General features: G+C 34.0%; 1 protein-coding gene across 1 annotated transcript in view; it reads right to left on the bottom strand.

The window, feature by feature from the left end:
• The window catches only part of KYNU (kynureninase), a 102,122-nt gene that overhangs the window by 20,649 nt on the left and 59,982 nt on the right, over positions 1 to 21,491 (bottom strand). The gene's annotated exons all lie outside the window — the stretch shown is intronic.

Raw genomic sequence — 21,491 nt, forward strand, 5'->3', positions numbered from 1 at the left:
TGGAAGAAAAATAGACATACAAAACAATGGAATAAAGTAGAAAACCCAGAAATAAACCCACATATTTATGGGACAACTAATATTTGAAACAGGAGAAAAGAAGATGTAATGGAATAAGTAAAGTTTCTTCAATAAATGGTGCTGGGAAAACAGGAATGTTACATGTACAAAAACCAATTCAAAGTGGATAAAAGAGTTGAACATAAGACATAAAACCATAAAATGTATAACTAAAATATAGGCAAAACAGCTATAGTAACATTATTATAGAGCTCAGTAACATTATTAAAGACACAGTCCCCAATTTAAAAAAAAAGTGAAGGAAAAGATAAACAACTGAGATAAATCAAACTAAAAAGCTTCTGTAAATCAAAAGAGACACTAATCAAAACAAAGGGACACTCTACTGATTGGGAGAAAATTTCTCCACATAGTACAAATGATAAAGAACTGATCACAAAGATCTATAAAGGGCTCACAAGTCTCACAAAAACAAAATAAACAATCTAGTTAAAAAAATATATATATGTATGTATATAGCATAACTTAAAAGACATGTCTCCAAAGAGGAAATGCAAATTGCCAACAGGTATATGAAACAATGTTCAACATAACTTATAATCAGGGAAATGCAAATCAATACCACAATGAGATAACACCTTGCACCAGTAAGAATGGCACGTATTAAAACAACAACAACAAACTAGCAGCAACAAATATTGGCAAGATTGTTGAGAAAAATGAACTCTCTTACATTGCTGTTGGGAACGTAAAACGGGTGCAAGTACTATGGAAAGCTCTGTGGAGGAGTTCCCTCAAACTACTAAAAATGGAGCTATCATATGATCCAACAATTCCACTCCTAGGAATCTACACAAAGGATGCAAAAACTTTAATCCGAAGGGATATCTACACCTCTTTTGTTTATTGCAGCACTATTTACAATTGGTATGATATGAAAACAAAACAAATGTCCCAAAACAGGTGAGTGGATAAGAAGATGTGGTATATATACACAATAGAATATTACTCAGCAATCAAAAAGATAAACATATGACATTTGTAGCAACATGGATGGAGTTAGAAGGGATTATGCTCAATGAAAGATTCCAAAGAAAAAAGAAAAATATCTGATGGTTTCACTTATAGGACGAATACAGGGGAACCAAATAAAGGGTCAGGAAATATATATATATATTAAAAAAATATATGAGCAGGCGACCATAAATCAGAGACATTCTACAAGAGAGGAAGAAGAAGCAGGATCAACATGGGAGAAAAGAGCACAAGGGACTTTGGTTATGTTCATGGGTGAATTGTTGGTGGAGATTTTATGGGGAATACACCTAAAAGGATAAGGCATACAGCAGGTATTTTTAGCAAAATATGCAATGATAAATAATTTTTTTTAAAAAGTAAAAAAAAAAAAAGGTAAACACAACTTTGAAAAGTAAAAGTTTGTCTTGTGCTGCAACAGAGATGATAAAGCATACATCGTACAAAAATGAAGAATGATGTGAAATATTACATCAAAAAGAAAAAGAAAAAAGTAACTATAATAAAGTAAAAATCAAAGTCATCAGGCAACTATAGATCAGAGACATTCTGTAAGGAAGGAGGAGGGAGAAGGACCAGGAAAGGAATGGGAAGAAAGAGTAAAAAGGACTTTGGTGGTGGGAATTTCACAGGGAAATCATACATCGTACAAAAATGAAGGATGATGTAATGATTATATTAAAAGATAAAATAATTTAAAATAAAGTAAATGTTTATTTAGGATGTATAGTAGATGTATATTTATTGAAAGATCATTCTTTCATTAGACATGAAACTGTACTGATGAGAGGAAATCTCTACCCTCTTGCTAATGCTGAGATTATATTTGCAGAAAAAGGGGAATTATAGAAAGAATTCTAGCTTGAATGAATTAGATTCATTCCCCTTCATTTATACCTGAAGCTTTTAACTCTTATTTTATTCTGTGGTTATCTTTTGAAAGAGAAGAAAAATACTAGAGTATAAAATAATATTTCTTTGCTAGTTACATATACAAAGCATTATCAACCTTTTTGTACATGATAATTTCTGTGGAAACAAATCAAAATTTACCTTTCAGCATTTTCTTTTTTAAAACTTGGTATAGAACCCTCCTTGGTGGCACAACATGTTAAAGCACAAGATTATGAAGCTAGCCGCAGCTGCTTCAGCATGAGTTTGATACCTGGCAGGGAGGTGACCCACATGGTGCAGCAGATCTCTCCTATCTCCCATGCTGCTCCCCTTAGTGTTGTACTTCATCCCCCTTTTCTGCTCCCCACTCTTTCTGGTGAATCCTCTAACTGCACCCCTGCACCTTTAGCCTGTACCCCAGTTCAGTATGCATAAATAAATCTCATAAAATTGTTACAGAAGCAGTCGAGACAGGGGTGGAAAAAAAAAGCAGGCTTCCTTTTCTTTTATTCCATTTCTTTTCAATGGTATCAAAATAAAAATCAAAGGAATAATGCAATAATTTTTTTTATGATTTAGCAAACTTTCAGTTTTGTGTATTAGCAAAGGGTTAGATACTTGCAATTTCTGCTAGTGGAATGTTATTAAAAATTCAAAAGTTTGAGTTATGATGATTGCTGGGTGCATCTGACAGAAACATCAAAGACCCAGTGTGTTAACATGGTATCATAGGAGGAAGTAATAGCTTGTGCTTGAAAGAACTGGCGACAAGTTCATAACCCAAATGAAAGGAAACAAGTGACTGGACACGAGGAAAATGTGCCCTTAGAGAAAAGCACTCAGAACTGATACTATAGCTAGGGTCAAGGTACCATTGTTTATGCTTTATATACTGAATCTATAAAGTAACTTTTTATTTGGTATTATACAAACATAACATTATGGCTGTTGTCTACTTCACCAATCATATACCTCTGTTGTATTTATTAACTAAGGAGATTACATTTTGCTATTCAATGATTAAGTATGAAGGACTCTAGGAGACCATCTGGACCTGTAAGTTGCCCCAATGAAGATTCAAATTATTTCCAAATGTCTCCCATTCCTACCCAGACAAAATCTGTCTTACTCTGGATGGGACTGACAAAACCCCACAGAATATTTCAATGTGACCTGGATAAACAAAGTATTGGTTCTAATGTCAACAGAAAATCAAAAGGCATACTTGAACAAAGTGTTTGCACAGAAAATTGCTAAGGGAAAAAGCCAGAAACAAGATATGTGAGCCTTAAAAAAAAAAAAAAAAAGTTATTTAATTAAGTATAAAAGTGATAAAAAGTCAATAGTACTAAGTATCAACTTTAGTCCATTAAACTATTTTGCTATGCCTGCTCATCTACTGAACTTTTAGAGACTAAAAGTACCATCTCAGCTGACAGCTTGTTTTATAGCTTTTTTTATGTCTTGAGATGTTAACTTTGAGAAGCCTCCTTCAGTTTCCTCCTGCTGATTTTATCTTGACCACAGCTTCCAGAACTGGATCAATGTCCTGCTTATGTAGTAAGCAAGATAAAGACTTAAACTGCCTGCGTTCTTGCAGATGATAGATCACTCACTATTGGCAAGTCTTACTTTCCTCAAGTCTGAAAGGGTAGAAGCAATATCTACCTCAGGATGTTGTTGCAAAGACTGAGATGCATGAATCTGTTGTGACTATTTTCCAAAAAAACCATATCTTACCCTTTCCTCAATAACTTCATGAAGCTTTTACAAGGTGGAAAGTATAATAAGAGAAACAGAAGAAAGAAAATAATAACATTTTTAAAAGACTGTTTATATTATCATAATCCCCTTATAATTTGTGGGGTCAGAGAACTCCCAAGCAGGATGATTACATATTTTTCTATATAATAAGGCACTAAAGTCTAATATCTACATGTTATAGTAATGTCATGGAATTTGGTGATCAAAGGAATTACTTAAAGAAAACATTCATAAAAATAACTAAAGAAATCATAAATACAAATTTTTACAGTTTTCTGCCTTTAGCCATAAAAAAGGAAGGGTAAATATTTCAAATTATATGTGCTTCAAAGTTTTGGGGCCAATAATGGTTAATTGTTTCAATCACTGATTTTTCATATGTTTTTCTTCCCTTGTATCTTTATTATGATATAAATTTATGAATTATTAATATGTTCTTTTAATCATTGGTGGTATCTATCTTCAATCATAATGAAATTCTAAATGTTATTTCTTCTGGAAATAATTGCAACTTTCTAAAATTAATTGCTCTACACTTTCACTTGATAAAAAGACATTTAATCATTTAAATAGAACATTATAAGAAGAGAATGACATTTTTATCTTATTAAAATTTATTTTTATCCATAACTAGTAAAGTGCCTTGCTATCTCTTCTTTGATGTCTGACAATTTTTAGGATATTCTGAATATTTTCACAATAAAGTCAGCACTAATGATATATTTTTAATGTAAGGGCCCATACTAATATACCTCTTACCATAAGATTAAAATCTTGAAAATCATTCTTAAATAAAAAGAAAATAATCTTATTAAATAAAATAAAATGCTAAAGATACAAAGTCTTGTCTCCATATTATCTTCTAACTGATAGAAAGCAAACTATATGATCCCAGGTGACTGACACATTAAACATGTAGCAAATGTCTTAAAAAACAAAACAAAACAACAACAACAAAAAAACACTTGGGACTTTCATTTACATTCTTTACTTTTTGTAATTTTCAGAGCAACAAAAATAAATGTATTTAATTTCATTATGAACCAGCCCCACTTCTAAGCAGTCATTTAATCTCCCAAGTAATTTTACAAAATGGATACTATTATTATCCTTATTGTACAGATAAAAAGATATTGAGATTCCAATACCCATGATAACAGTTTAAAACAACAACTAATGACTAATGCCCATTGCACTTTATAATCTATTGTACCAACAGGGAGGGCCCCATGACACATTCTTTTTAGTATCCACCATGTTTTTTTTTCTCCCAAAAAACTGTTCTTTTGACTTTCTCTATTCTCTGGCAGTTCCTATAATCAGTTTTTCAGTTTTAGAATGCATAGAACTAGACATCTGATTTAATGAACTTGTGTAAAGTATATCACTCATGTTACACTTTGAAGCCTTTAGAAATGTAGTGGAGCTACTTAAAGTAAAATAATGAGTGATTATTTTAAAATATACTCACTCAAACACAAAATATATCATACAGAACCTAGGGAAAAGTTAAGTTCATTTAAAGATCCCATTAATTGGACATAAGGAAAGTAAAAGCAAGACATAAAAATAAATGTAATCTAAATGAGATGTTGGCACGAATCTCATATATTCTAGAGTTAGTGAATTAAAATAAAAAAATCATAAGTAGCTATTATGAAAGCAAGCTTATAAATTACTTGTATAGACATAATATGAACAATACTCATTAATATGTTATATCAAACATAGAAAGCCTAGGTAACTGTCAAGATCACACTAAATGGCTGGGCCAACATTCATACATGGATATTTCTCTCTGTAACTGTACATTCTCAGCAATTATTACTATACCAGTTTTAGAAACAAGCAAAATAAGAAATTTAGGTGTGTCATCACTCCAGAATGCTGAATCAATATGACAACTGTTGAAAGCAGAGATCATGGTAATGAAAACAGAATGTTACAATACTGATGATTAAATATTTAATGATATATTATTATTTGATAAGATGCTACTGAGCAAAAGAATTTACAGCTTAGATGTTTTATTCCATATAAAGCACCCCCCTTTTTTTTTTAAAGATTTATTTATTTATGCATACAGAACTGGGATACAGGCCAGAGGTGCAGGAGTAGTGAGAAGATTCACCAAAGACAGAGTGGGGAGCAAAACAGGTAGATTGATGAAGTACACTGCTGAGGGGAGCAGCGGGAGGGTCAGGAGAGGTCTGTGGTGCCATGTGGATCACCTCTGAGGCCGGAGGGGATTGAACTCATGCAGAAGTAGCTTTAGCTTCTCAGTGCTTTAACCCACTGTGCCACCAGGGAGGGACATAAAACCCATTTTTAAAACTAGGTATAAACATATGTATTTATATAACTCATTCTAAAAATGTTGTACACTTATTAGGAAGAAAATAGGTTTTATAGATGAACCAAAAAAGATAGGAAAGAAAAAAATGGGATAAGGGAAGGAGGGAAAAAAAACCCAAAAAAACTGTGGACTTGGCTATTTTGCCATCCAAAATTAAAAATCAATCAAGGAACTAATTTACTTAAAATGAAAGTATGAACAGAATTTTTAGAAAGTTGTTTGTAGAGGTTAAAGAGATAATTAAAAAGAAAAATTTTAATATATTTTTTGTTTCTTGCAACCAAAAGTAGTTGCAATAAGTATTACTGAATGGAAAGCATCACTTGTAAAAGCATATTTGAGGCATGATATTCAGATTCAATAAGAGAAAGCCACCAGGGATCTACTGAATATGATTTTGGAAGTTAAGAATTATGAGATGAAATATCAAGACTCCTTGATCTCTTTAGCAAGATTTTAGTGGCAGAATTTCCAGCATGAATCCCTAAATATTTCATGCCCTGAATTAATTTAACTTATCTTTTCTGCTCTATTTTCCTCACCAAAGCTAAGCAACCACTTATTCCACTTTTCTTTGCCTATGTTAAATATGCAGTTTATCATGGAACAAAATCAAACATACAAGAAATGAGAACACATTCCTTTTAGAGAAAATATATAAAAGCTGCATTCATAATGTCCTTTAATTTGATCATTTATCACCACGTTTCTCTTTGTCCCTTTACCGTCTTTTTTTCTCCTCTACTTCCACTTCTCTGACTTCCACCTGCTTTCCCCCTCTTGACATGCCATGACCTGCCCTCCCCTTGCCCTTCCTTCCTTCCTCACTCCATTTCCCTCCTGTTTTCCCTTTCTCCCTCCCTCCTTCCTCCCCCTCCCTCTCTCTCTAGGTCACAACTTAGAACTAAATATAATTGTCTTACTGCTTCTGTTTCATGGTTTCAAAAATGTGTTGAATTATGCAAACTGTTATAGGATTGCAAAAAACATGGAACATTTGGGGTACGACATAATTGTTTATTCTTAAACAAAATCTGTAATAACAATTGAGTATAAATTTGAATGTCTGTCATCTTACAACCTAATGTCTTCTATAAACTAACCTCAAGTAAAACTATATTAGTTAAAATTTTCATCAAATACATCATATTTCAGAAAATCAGAAATTCAGTTTGTCTTATACACAATATAATCAGAAATTGTATTAATTCAAATAACATTCTCAATTTTCATAATAAAAATGTTGACAACTGAACTTTAGGAAATATGTGCACTGTTTCATACTTGAAAAAAGGAAATGGATAAGAAAGTCTGAGTAAAACTTATCACAAAGTTATCTGAACTTATTGTCTTTTAAACATCTGTTAGAGAAAAGTAGAGAGGAAGAGGGAACCCAAAGCCATCACTTGAGAGGGTGACACATAGATTTCCCTCAAATTCATTTTAGTTTCTGAGCTACACCCACTTCATTTGAAACTTCACTTTTATCATTTGACAATTTAGAGCCTAAAACTGGAAGGAAACTTTAGAGATCCACCAAACATAACTTTTCCAGGACCAAACCAAGACCTAGAAAACTAAAGAGACCTGAATCTGGAATTTTGGTCCTCATAAACAGACAGTGGTCCCCCTTTGTCTTTAAAATAAAATAAAAATTCATTACTTGGAGCATAAAGACCAAAGTGTTTTGGTCCCTGACTGGTTACCCTGGCTCCTGTTCCCTCAGTCTGACTAAGAAAGGATATTTCTAGTCACCTCAGAAATCATGCCTTTGACAAAGTTTCTCCAAGCTTCCTCTTTCATTTCACTGTCATAATGTTCTAGAATAGGGAGTCCTTCATGTCTGTATTCCTAATGTTTTACATACTACTTTTCCTACAGCAGATACTCATGTTGCATTTTACACTTGCCAAATAATGCATGACATTAATTAACAATTCACCAACCCTTTGTCCCAATATCAAATTATTTCGATTATCCCTTCATAATCTCACCTCTATTCAAACTTTTCATGTTATTTTGATTTAAATACCTAGTAACACTTAACTTTGTTCTTCTTTTTTTGTTGTTAAGGTTTACTTTATTTTGCACTCAAGAATTGGGCTATAGATCAGAGGTGCAGGTGATGAGAGGATTCACCAGAGACAAAGTGGGGAGGAGAAAGTCAGATAGACTGAAATACATTGCTGAGGGGAGCAGTGGCAAGACTGGAGAGGTTTGCTGTACTATGTAGGTCAGTTCCTCAGCCAGGAATCAAACTCATGCAGCAGTGGGTAGTGATAGTTTGATAATGCTGAGACTTAAACGCTCCACTACCAGGCAGGCCCAGGTGTGCTTTCTTCATTCTATTTACCATTAACACATATTAGATACTGAGCTGATCACTTCTATGTATTTGCAAACTGCCCTGACATTCATGCTTTTATTCTTAATATCCTTCAAAGTGCTACAACTCTAATCTTTTATAACATATCTAAAATCTCATGACATACTCTCCTCTTCTACTCTTCTTTGAATTCTTATTATTTCTTATCTGTTTACAACAATTCTTTCCTGGCAGATCTTTCTAAGTCTGCCCTTACCCTCTTAAAATCTAATCCTAACAAAGTCACCAGAGTGATAATTGTAAAAAAGTGCTATGTCATGTCAACTTTCTGCCAAAATGGGCAATGGAGCCCAAGTTTTTATATTGCCTATAAGGGTCTGCATTTTCTAGAATTTTAATCTCTTTAATTTCATTTACTAATATCAGTGTGCTTAACCTATTCCAGCTATGCTGACCTCCTTGCTGTTCCATAAACATCCAAGTCACCCTCATAACTTAGAGCCCTTTATAAAGTATTCCATTTTCTTGAAATTCTCTTAATTCTTGGCCCTCTCCCCAGCTCCTTCCCTCTTCATCTACATATTATTTTCTCCATGTGGGCTTACCCAAATGCTTCCTAATATTAGACACTGCCAAGGCTATTACATAATGGATCCCTTATGCTGCCTTCTATGTTTTACGTATTCAACTGTCCACAGGAAAAATTTCGAACATGTTATACAATTTTCTCTTTATAAGGTATACAATTTAGCTTCCCAAGCTGGAATATTAGTTCTAACACAGAATTTGCTTTCATTTTCCATATATTCTAAGCACCTTTAAAAACTACCTTCAATATCATAAATGCTCAATAATTACTTCTTGAATGAGTGCAAATATAGCCATAGAGGCTTTGATGAAGCTGTGATGAAAGGTTTATAAGCCAAAATATTTCCTATAATATTCACTGAAAATATTAAATTCCTTCAATGAGCAATAATGGACTATTTTTGCTCTTCTTTATGGTTGTGCCAAATTCTATCCTTCTATTAAGCAATATTTCCCTTCTAGCCTCCATTGACAGTCTTTTCGAGACAATTTATACAATCTGGAGGATGAAATGTAAAAAAGGATGAGTTTGGATATACTAATTCTCTTCTGTTAGGGAAGTAAAATCAGTTTTCAAGGACTTGGGCATGATTACAGGATATATCAGTCCCCTCAGCAAAGCTCCTAGACCAGGCCCTCACTGCACACCATCAGTGTTGCTACACTGGGATGTGAGAACAATGGCTTGAGACAACGAACATCACTGTCATTATTCAAGTAGGTCTTGAAAGCTAGAAATGGCAGTAGTGTAGGCACATACGGAGGAAATGGAATTAAAGAATTAAGATCAGAGAAATTATAGATATACACTATAAGAGGTCCCCTCCCAAAAAAGAGAAAAAAAAAAAAAAAAACCTAGAAATGAGAAAGCAAGGACAGTAAAAATTCATGGAGCTGGTGACCAGCTTTTTTGTAGAGGAATAAAAAATGGCTAAGTGACAGCCATTTGAGATGGTAGTCTCAAAGGGTGCTATTGGCAAATAAAAATCTTCACAAAACAGGTCACTATGGTCTGTAAACTGTATACTCATTCCTGGATGTCAGCAAACAGTCCCTTATCCTGGTTATTACAAGGCTGGATATAGCAATCACTCAAGGCAGAAAGAATATTACCTATTCTCTCTTAGTAAAGACAATCCCCATCTATCGCTGTTTTCTAAAAAATATTCATGTATTCACAATTGTTCTGCTCTGTTCTAATTCAGTTAATTTAATTCTTCTCTGGAAAGTAGCTTGAGGAGGTATCACTAAGTTCAATTTCTTTCCCTCCTCCCATTTGCCCATTCATCTGTAAATATTAAAAGAGTGCTTCACTTTATTTTGTTACATATTCAATTATATCTTCAAATTTCAGTCAACAGGAGGCTTGCTCAAATATGTCCAGTGAGCTAACAGTATAATAAACATGATTCTAAAAATGTACTTACTGATACCATGAGTTTTAGTTAATGAAAATTTTCTCCTGAAGTTTCAGAATAATATTCTGTCCTTACAAGAGCTAAGTCAATATTTTCTTGATGTGAAAGCTTTATTAACAAAAAGCCTTTGAAAATTCTCTGGCACATATAAACTCTTGAATTACATTATTATTTCAAAGTGTTGATACGTAATCCTTTCAGGTAACATTGCTATTAAAAGTATAAAAACAGAAGACTTTTGAATCCACAATTTAGAAAGCATTCTTTGCAATGATAATTAGAAATATCCATGAAGGATTTTAAGTTTCTGTAGCTATTCTTCATGAATATATTTGGTCTTTCTAGAAGCATATGGAAATGCATATTTAATTTGACAGTATTTTGCAAATTCATACAACCTTCAGAATAACTTGCAAAGTACAAATGCTTCCATATGGTAGAAGATGGTTTGTCTATTATGCTGACAGTAAAGAAAAGAACCATACATTCAACAACAAAATTTGTGAAATAATATTGGGCAGTGTGGATTAAAAAATTAAAGATTAAAAAGACAATATCCCTATAGTTCTATTTCTTCCTTTTGGAAGTGAATATCTTTTCTATCTTTTTTTTACATATATTTACCCCTGCTTTTCTAACACTATACTGAACAGTAGCAGTGAAAATGGACATGCTTTCTTATTTCTGGTCTTAGAGGAAAATCTTTCAGTTTCTTCGTATTGAGTATGATATGGCTATGTGTTGTCATATATGGGCTTTGTTATGTTGAACTGTTATTTATACATCTATTTGTGCTGATTTTTTAAAGGTTTATTTATTTATGCATACAGAACTGGGGTACAGGCCTGAGGTTCAGGGGTGGTGAGAGGATTCACCAGAGACAGAGCTGGGAGCAGAACATGAAGTACACTACTGCGGGGAGCACTGTGCCAAGTGGATCACCTCCAGGACCGGGGATCAAATTTGCACTGAGGTGGCAGCAGCTAATTTGCTACATCCTAACCCACTGTGCCACCTTGAAGAGCCTGTGTTGATGGTTTTTATAATGAAAGAATCTTGTCAGATGCTTTTACTTTGCATATTGAGATAACTGTATGATTTTGTTCTTCATTTTGTTGATATGGTATACCATATTTATTTCTACATATATTGAATCAAGAGTTGGAAAAGACCTAAGACACCACTGATTAAGGAATAAAGAAGATGTGTTATATATACATAATAGAATAAAAGGATGAAATTCTGCAATTTGCAAGAGCATGGATGCGCCTAGAATGTATTGTGCTGAAAAAAATAAGTCAACAAAGAAAAATACTATTGATTTCATTCATATACCAAAAATAAAAAGAAAGAAAAGAAAAGAAAAGAAAAGAAAAGAAAAGAAAAGAAAAGAAAAGAAAAGAAAAGAAAAAAAATCATAACAGATGAACTAAATGAAACAAACCAAAAAAAGTTTGGACCACAAGATCAATTAGAGATGACCAGAGTGAAGGGGGAATTGGGGCAGATAAACTGGAACAAAGGAGGGACTGGTATAGTGAAGGACAGAATTGGGCGATTAGAAGCAAATTTATTTAATATTGATTCTCAATGATGCACACTTGATATGTCACTTCAATTAAGAATACAGTTTAAAAAGAAATTTAAAATATGTATTTATTTAAAAAATAGCTAATGTTACATTTATACTGTTCAGAGTTCAAGAAATGAAAATGGACATAAAGCAAACCACTCTTGTTCATTCCACTCCTACAGTCACCTCATTTTATTCCCTGGGGTCAGCAAATATATATAGTTTCCTTCCTAAAATTTTTTCCTTTCAGAGATATTTTTCACAGTTGAAAAGTGCATATCACCTGTATAATTGCTGTGCTCATTGAGATCATTGCTTAAATTTTAACTATGTCCAGAATTCCCTATTGGATATGCAAAGATTTATTCACAGAGGGAGCATAGGCCCTTTTAACAAAAAAATGAGTTTTTCTGGCTACCTTCCCATGACTTATGCGTAATCTGAGAGAGAGCCTGACCAAAGTTAATTAGAGCAGAAGTTGATGGGGGCCAAGGGAAGTTTTCAATGCCTGAACTACTTATGGTGGAGACAGATCTCAACTCTTGAGAAAAGCATAATTCCCACCTTTCGACTCACTTTCTCTAGAGTAGAGGCAATACAACAGAAAATGGGTCACATGAGCTCAGACCATTTTTTTTCTGAGCAATGTCTACACATGTTCTTGTGGTTCCTTCCATCTAGAAACATCGTGACTTAGTGGATCTGTGTGATGAGATGCTGTCCCACACTGCTGGGTCACTCATCATCACTGGTTTTTTTTATAATCATAAAGAGCCAGATGACTTTACATATTTTATCAGCAAGAACAAATAAAATTTTACTAATAGCATTTCACAGTTGATCTAAAAATGGCAAATTTTGAAAGTCACTTTAGGGACAAAGTTTGAAGTAATTAAAATGAGAGTTAGAGTTCTTTGACAAGTTTTACTTTTTCTGTCTGAAAGGTTCATTGACCTCACATATCTTCAGAGACACTAGACTGCAATTTTAGAAGAGAAAATAAATGTTGAGGTTTCAAAGGACTTCAATTTTCCCAAATTAATGATTATGTCATCATTATCTGAGAGTAGTGATTTGTGAGCAACAATGGCTTTAATGTATCTTTTTGTATGGATAATTACTACTTCAGCTTTCTTTTAAGAGTCAAGATTACTTCAGCTCCTGTTCTGAAAAAAGCCAGACTATTTACTGAATTTATTTTTATCTGTGATCATGCTTCAATACATAAATGTTATTTTTATCATCACAAATTCAATACACACATAAAATTACCTGGATGATTTTACATAAAAAAAAATTGTCAAGTCAAGAAAAGTGAAGGATACTTTTAGAATTACAGATCAAAAAATGTTTCCAAATGTACATGGGTTTAGGTTACATGTCATAAGTCCGTAGAAAATTTTTTTTTAAATAAATTTGTCTTCTTTTTGATCCCATACAGTGAGGATTTGGGGACCAGGGTTTACGACAAATGTGCATGGCTCTGGAATTAAGTGAGACTATGAAGGAGGCTTTGTTATAATTTCTAAAATATCATACAATAGGAATAGAAAGCAATTTTATGATATGAGCGGTATTTTAAAGAGTGAGTCAAGAATTCAGATACCAGAAAATTTCTAAATAGAATATAAAAAGGAAAAGATCATTTAATACATCTCTTTAAGAAATGTCATTTTACTAATTCTTTCTATTCCTTTATATCTCCTTAAATCTATTAAATTAATCAATAGTTCAGGGCAAACTATTTGGCTTTCAAAGTAAAAGAGTAAATTTATTTAGTTAAATTAACTTTCCATTTGAATAATATTCATATCTTTTAGTTTCATTAGCAGCCTTTTCAAGTTTTTCTGAAACAGTTATAAGTGAAAGTCTCAAATCCTTCCATTGTTCCTGTGGAATTTTGTCTGATATCTCACCTAGCAGTTATTAAAAAGTTGCCTTGTAGCACATAATCTAACCTTGTATTACCTTCCATTTAAATCTTTTATTTAACTTATTGAAAATGGGTGTTGTGCCATTAAGATCCAAGTCATAAGCAGTATTTTCTTTTTATTTCCATCTCTGAAATTTTTACACAAAAGTATTTGCTGATTATATTTGTACAGTGACTCAATGTCATTCTCTTTATAATAATAAAATAATGAGCACCTTAGATGAGATGTTTGTATTGGAATAAGACAAAAAAAAAAAAAAAATGAAGCTTACCTAAATTAAAACCCAATGATAGGAAGGTAAAGATATATTGTAAATCATTACTATTTGATGTCCAATTAAATATATGGGAAAGACCATTTAAAGTGAATTTATTTTAAATCACTAAACATACTTTTAAGGTAGCTAATGGAGATAAAAAATGAGATTTGATTGAGGTGCTCTTGAAAAATAACATTTTAAGTTAATTAAAATGTAATTATCTGGGTCCTCCCTGGTAGCAAAACAAAGTCAAAGTGCAACACTATGAAACTGTCTGCAGCCACTGCAGTATGAGGTTAATACCGGACCAGAGAGTTGACCCGTAGGACACAGCAGACTTCTCTTGTCTCACCCACTGCTCTATTCTGCAGTGTATTTCTGTCAATCAGCCTGGTCTGCTACCCACTATATCTCTGGTGAACCCTTTCATCCTCCACACCTTTAGCCTATACCCCACTTCCTGTATGCATGAATAAATATTTAAGGAAAGATTAATAATCAAGTGTTGATTTTTTTGGTGTATTTTGACAAACACAATGGGAACAATATATAATCTCTTCTGTAGTATATTTAATATTTTTCAGCATGATCATAGAGATAATCTCTTCCACAAAATGTTTTTGAAGCACTCATCATTGCTTTCCTATTCAAGTCACTTATTTCTAAAGTACTATATCTAATTTCTTCCACTTCATCTGTCGCCTGTTCTAACTCTGACAGATTCTCATTGTCCATGATAATGTGATTCAGCAGTTCTTTGGAGTCACTTGCATCACAGAATCCCAAATCTCTTGGAAAATTTTACTTCATAATCTACTGTCGTCATGTTTTCATTGTGATGTCTGATATTATAACATCCTATAATCAGTAAGAGATCATGAATTTTCATAATTTAGAGGTAGATGCTAATGCTAATTGAGAGTGTTCAGATAAGGACAAATTTTATAAGTGGGTAGTTCACTAATGACATTTCCTATTATGACTATCTTTGCTTTCCACATTACCATGTATCTTTGGGGACTGAGTTAAAGTTTCCAATCTTAACTGCTCCTGTGGAATTTTATCTGATATTTCACCTAGCAATTACTGAAACGTTGCTTTGCGGCACATATTCTAACCTTTGTTTTGATAATCAGACACTCTTGTAATTTGCAACTAGATGAAAATAAAGGCTATAAAATGAATTGTAAAGCTGGAAATGCAAATTGGTATGCTGTGCATATGCCTATTGTTGAAATCATGATTATGGATGAGATATTCCTGGGCAAGAGGACCGTGTTGAGGCATTGAGAGAATCAAAGCAAAGGTAAAAGAGTAAACCATGTAGAATACACAGAAGGCGATTCACATTCATTGGGACAGAAGAAAGAGAAAATGATGCATTGGGAACTTAGAGGGGTAGAGGTAAGCATTAAAGCAAAAAGAATGGCCAGAAAAATTCTATTATGGTATAAAAGTCAAGAAGTTGTGGCTCAGAAATCACCCATGTTAATATTATGCATGATGGAATACTACTCAGTGAGTGAAAAGATAAACTTATGCTATTTGCAGCAACACAGACAGAGCTGGAAGGGGTTATGCTAAACAAAGTAAGTCAGGAGTAAAAAGAAAAGGATTAAATAGTTTACATATAAGTGGGATATAAGGAAACTGAAGAAAGGGTTAATAAAAATGACAAAACTTGTGGGTAAACCACTGAGGCGCACAGCAAGGGAGAGAGAGGAGCCCAAATAGGGGAGGAAAGAGCACAGGGATAATGGAGATGGTTCATGGGTGCTGTGGTGAGGGTGATATTAAGGGGACTACACCTGAGGAGAGAAGTCAAGTATTGCATAAAAATGAACAACTATGTACGAAAATAAAAACAAACAAACACTTAACCCCAGAACCAGGCTAAATAGCTATGGCAGATGCTCTAGAAGGGTTAGGTCACATTTCCATCAAGAATACTCTAAAAACAGTGATTGTGATGTTTATTGATATTGAACCACTCTGTTCAAAAGTATTTGGAGTTCTGCGATTTCACACACCTTTCCACTACCTATCCTTCCACATTATCCCAGTTATTAACAAGAAAAACTTACACAGGTGTTAGATAAGGATATGAAAATTAGTTAAGAAAGGATCACTAAGAAATTAAAACATTTAAATTATACATAAGGCATGACATTCTCCATTGCCGACAGAACTTTAGAGTCAAATAGAGTCAAATATACCTACAGAAGTTTAGAGTTGAATATATTGTCTTTGTTCCTCAAAACATATAAAAAAATGATCTATCCAGATCCCATTAATTGGGATCAATTAAAATAAGCATGACATCAGCATAACATTTTAAAGTTTTCTTTTTAAATTTGCATTGAAGTAATATTGCCTATAACATTATATAGGCTTCATGTGTACATTTTTACAAAACAACATCTGTATATACTGTATTAAGCTCGACACTAAAATTCTAATTCCATTCTTTACACAAATAGCCTTTTTAAATCTGATTACCCCTCAGTCCTCCATCCCTTCTCCTGTGTTCTAAAATATCCTCAACTATGCTCTGAAGTCAGCCAGTCTCCAGTTCTTTTCCACCTGTAAATACTTGCTACAATAAGGGAGATGACTCACCCTTTAATAAAACCTTAAAAATGTCATCTCTGTTTAAAGCTTTCAATCAAACACCCCTTATCTGATTATGGAAATGTGTTGGCTAATTTGAAATTCTAACATATTTATCAAAATTAGAAGACCATATTCTTGGCCATTCAGAAAACTACACACACACACGAATATATACATGTACCTACACCTGTCTCTATGTGCACACCCATACATACACACAGCTATAAATATCTATAAGATATGTATCGAAAAACTGAGGGACTTTCTAGATGTGCTTGAGTCTTCCCCTTTGTATGTAGTCTTGGAAACAAGATCACTAGCAATAATGCCTATACATCATTTCATAAAGCTTTATTACAAGTCATTATTTAACTCTTTATCCTTAGTAACTTTGTTTTAGCTGGTTGTCTCAGTGTTCAGACGCATCTCCAAAAAGGGAGATACCATTTGCCCTTTCTCCACTTGAGTAAGGGTAGAGTTGGGCAGTCAGGTGAAGCTGGGTAACATTCAAGGCAGGTGGACTCAAGGAGATAAAGGGGAGGCAACCCAACTTGCACCCCAAAACAATTGAAGAAAGAAAGGAAACCCCAAAACAACTGAAGAAAGAAAGGAAAAGAACCATGTAGAGACATTGAGAGACAAGTGTGTGAGAGACATGGGAAGCTGACAAGGGCACTGTTATCTTGACTTATACTCTGATTTTTCTCCTTTTGTCCCAACTTGCCGGGCCCTTTTCACCCCTATCCTGTGGTTTCCACCAAAAGGTGCCTTTACACTGTGGACAACCTTAGAGGATTAAGTGGCCCCACTTCAGGCCAACATTGATTGGGCATTTGCCCATAAGGTGATGGATAATTCAGGGTATTTTATTCAGAATATCCTTTCTTACTTCTTCATCTTCTTTCCTCTTCTCTTTCTATGCTCATCAATTCTATGAAAGTTCTTTCATACCATACCTCTGCTCTGACTTTTAGCACATGGATGGTCAGGTAGAGTGTGCAAATTTCAGTGCCCCTAAGTGCCTCTTGGTGATGTGTTAACATCCACAGTCGAGTGACTGTAAAGTAGTCTGGCTCACAGACAATTGGACCCAGTTGATGGCCCAGGCATCTTAAAATAACCCTGAACTTACTTTGATCTTTGTTCAATATAATACTAAAATCTCTCTCTGAGCAGCACAGGATTCACCTTGCATCTTCTGAACATACAATACTTGAAGAAGCATGTATTCCTGCTGAGGTCATTCCAAGCTGCTTCAATAGCTCTTCTCTTGCCCCTCATGTAGAATAATGTCACTTCTTGTTTTACTCCTTGAGGCCTATATAAGGGGCAAAATGTTGTCTTCAAGGGGAGCTGCTAACCCTTGAGGTCTCCCTGGAGTTTTCTGTTACTTTATTGTTTCAATAAATTTGAGGTTCAAAATCAACTGAGGTTCAAAATCAACAACTCTATTGTTTCAATAAATTTGAGGTTCAAAATCAAATGAGACCTCATTTCAATCTTGTATGAAGCATTCAAGAATTGACTACTGCTGGCTGGTAACAAAACTAGCATTTCAAAAGATCTACTATATGGAAGTATTTGCTATGCCAGAGTGGAAATAAGAAATAACAGTTTTCAAGGATTTATCTTAATGGACAGATTTCTTAAAAAATAAGTGATAGGAGGAACTTTGAAAGCTCGTGAGTCATCCCTATGTGAGAATGTCTCTAAAAATCAAGGGTAGTGGTTTGAACCGAAATATCTAGGCTCTAACAGCAGAATCTTGTTGAGGTATCACAACAAAGGCTTTAGGTATCTGTGAATAACCTAAAATTATGTTCAAAATCCTGCCAAGAAAATAACTATTTATGAAATTAGAAAAGGAACATTCAAGGTATTTAAGTACATTTTTAGTGATAACATTTGATTTAAAATTCTTGCAATTAAAATTATTTTCCTTTATATCTCTAAAAACTAATTATTAACTCTGTAGACTGAATGGAAGTCAGCCCTGAGAGAAAAAACATAAAATGGCATTCATAACTCATCCTAAATTTGGTATAATTCTTAGCTACTGACAAGGTTTTGAATATGACAATGGAAATAAGAAAATGTGATAATAAACCCAGTAAAGGTCAAATTCTAGTTGAGAATAACAGCTTGAGTTACACTGCTTAATGCAGTGGATTGACTATGGCTTCTGCGCACTCTCTTCATTAGCAAAAGGCTCTTAGAAAAGTCTTCCATTTTGAACAATGGCCAAAATGCCTATTTAAACAAAACAGGGAAGTGCATTCCTCAAAAACAGATACATTTTGCCAGTTGCTCATGAATAACAAATAAAAGTTACCTCAAAATTATAAGCCTAACATTAAACCTTTAGAATATACAATATTCTAAAACTGGATAATGGAATTCACTGTCTACCTCAGATGATCCCCCTAGTGCCCATCTTTCCTAGTCTAGATGAAGGTTACTATGCTGTTTAATCAACCACTTGGATGTCCCTACCTTTACTGCCACCTTCACCTTGTTCTTGTTCAAAAGGATCTGATATAATAATTGCTCTATAAGTTAAAATTATATTGAAGAAAATACACACACACACACACAGACATATATGTACCTTTAAAATAACTATTTTAAAGTGTTAAAGGAAAGGGCTTGGAAAGGAAATATTTGGTTATTGCATATTTAAGATAACACATTTAGCCACTAGATGTCACTCTTTTTTAAGTAATAAAGCCGACAGCAAAGATTATGTCAATAGCAGCTACATTCCAGTACAAGGTAAAAGCGGGCACCTTGGATCAAGCATTATGACTATATGTAAAAAGAAGTTTAAAGAGCAACCAAACAACAACAACCAGGTTTGTCTGAAAGAAAATCTTCATGAAGTCAAGCCTGAATTGAGTCTTGTCAATTTCCAAAGCCAGAAAGTTAAAGTGCAACAGTATTCATTAAAGTACAAAAACAAAAGATAAACCAAAAACCTGAAAGCATAATACTCATACAAATATGAAATGGGCTCTCCTGGTGGCAAAAAAGGGTTAAAGCACGGCACTATGAAGCTATCTGCAGCCACTACAGCATGAGATTGATTCCTGGCCAGGGAAGTGACCCACATGGCACAGCAGGTCTCTCCTGTCCAACCTGCAGCTCCCTCCATAGTGTATTTCAGTCAATCTGCCTGTTCTGTCTCTGATGAATTCTTTAGCCCTCTGCACCTCTGGCCTATGGCCCAATTCTTGTAGGCATAAATAAATCTTTAAATATATGCATATATTTAAAACAAATATGAAATGAACAGGAATAAAAGATCTCATTCAGCTCATTGTTTAGTGAAGGAACCACTTAGATGGTAAGGTTTATACAAGTGGGAACTCAAGAAATGGAGACAGTCAGTCTCTTAAAGGTCTGCTGAAAGAAACTTGGTGACAGATACAAAATTAATGTACCTATGATCGCAAAACCCTAAACTTTGGGACTGTTTTCTACTTGAAAGAAATGATCTTTACTATGCAAAAAGTCTACAAGTTAACAAGCATATTCCTGATGACCCTAGAAAGTGTTCCATATATTTATGCTGATCATATGACAATGCATAGTGTTTTATTTTCACAATAATAACCTGTGAGATGACTGAAAGGTCAAGGAATAGTCTTCAGGTATGGGCCAGAATTAAATAATCAAAACTAGAATGTGAATCTGTTTGGCAAAGTAAATCTTCCTCCTGGCATAGCGTCAACATTATGTTTGGAGTCTTCATGATGAGGCACCTGTGAGCACACCTCAACCCCTTTGCTTTCTCCTGCTCATCACCCATGTAGGACAAATAATGGTAAGAGAAATAACAAAACACGGTAGACCTATGTGTGCAAGATCACAGCATCCTAACACTTTCAATTCTCTGGTTTGTGTAGATTGCTTATTACTACCTACACACACCCAGCACCCATTGGCTAGCTCTTTGGGTTGGTAAGATACAGTCAATCCTCTATTAGAATTTATTTTTTAAAGATTCATTTTTTTATGTATATAAGAACTTGGATACAGACCAAAGGTGCAGGGGGGAGAGGGCATGAGGGGATTCACCAGAGACAGAGTGTGGAACAGAACAGGCAGAGGTACTGAAATACACTGCTGAGGGGAGCAGCCGGTGAGACAGGAAATGTCTGTTGTGCCATGTGGATCAGCTCCCAGTCTGCGGCTTCAGATAGCTTCATAGTGCTGTGACTTAACCCCTATATTACAATTTAAATAAGTGGAATATAGCCATGGTGGGGAGTCCTCACACAAAAGCAAGTGATATACAAAAAACAATTATGCTGAGTAAAATGTTGTCACTGGTGTCTGCTACAAATGAAGAGACCTTTTAAGTTATGCATGGTATTCTTATATGCTTTTGATATTTATTCAGAGTATTTGGGTAGATACATAAGATATCTAATGTCCTGACATTATATTTGAGACGGATATCTGACTAATAAAGTACCTGTCTAAAGAAAATGTTCTATTTTAAAATTTTAGAATCTTGAAAAATTTTTAGATGCGATTAAACGCACTACAGAAGATCATCCCAAATGTCTAGCTTCAAGGTTTATTACTTATCTCATCTTCAATTCTTATAAAGATTATACTACTCACCCAGTTGCTAGGACTCAGAAAACCAATCAAATATTATTATATTACCTATTAGAAGTCTAGACAGTCTCCTCCTCACACATA

This window comes from Condylura cristata, unplaced genomic scaffold, assembly GCF_000260355.1.
Source record: "Condylura cristata isolate star-nosed mole 26May11 unplaced genomic scaffold, ConCri1.0 scaffold00002, whole genome shotgun sequence".
Lineage (NCBI taxonomy): Eukaryota > Metazoa > Chordata > Mammalia > Eulipotyphla > Talpidae > Condylura > Condylura cristata.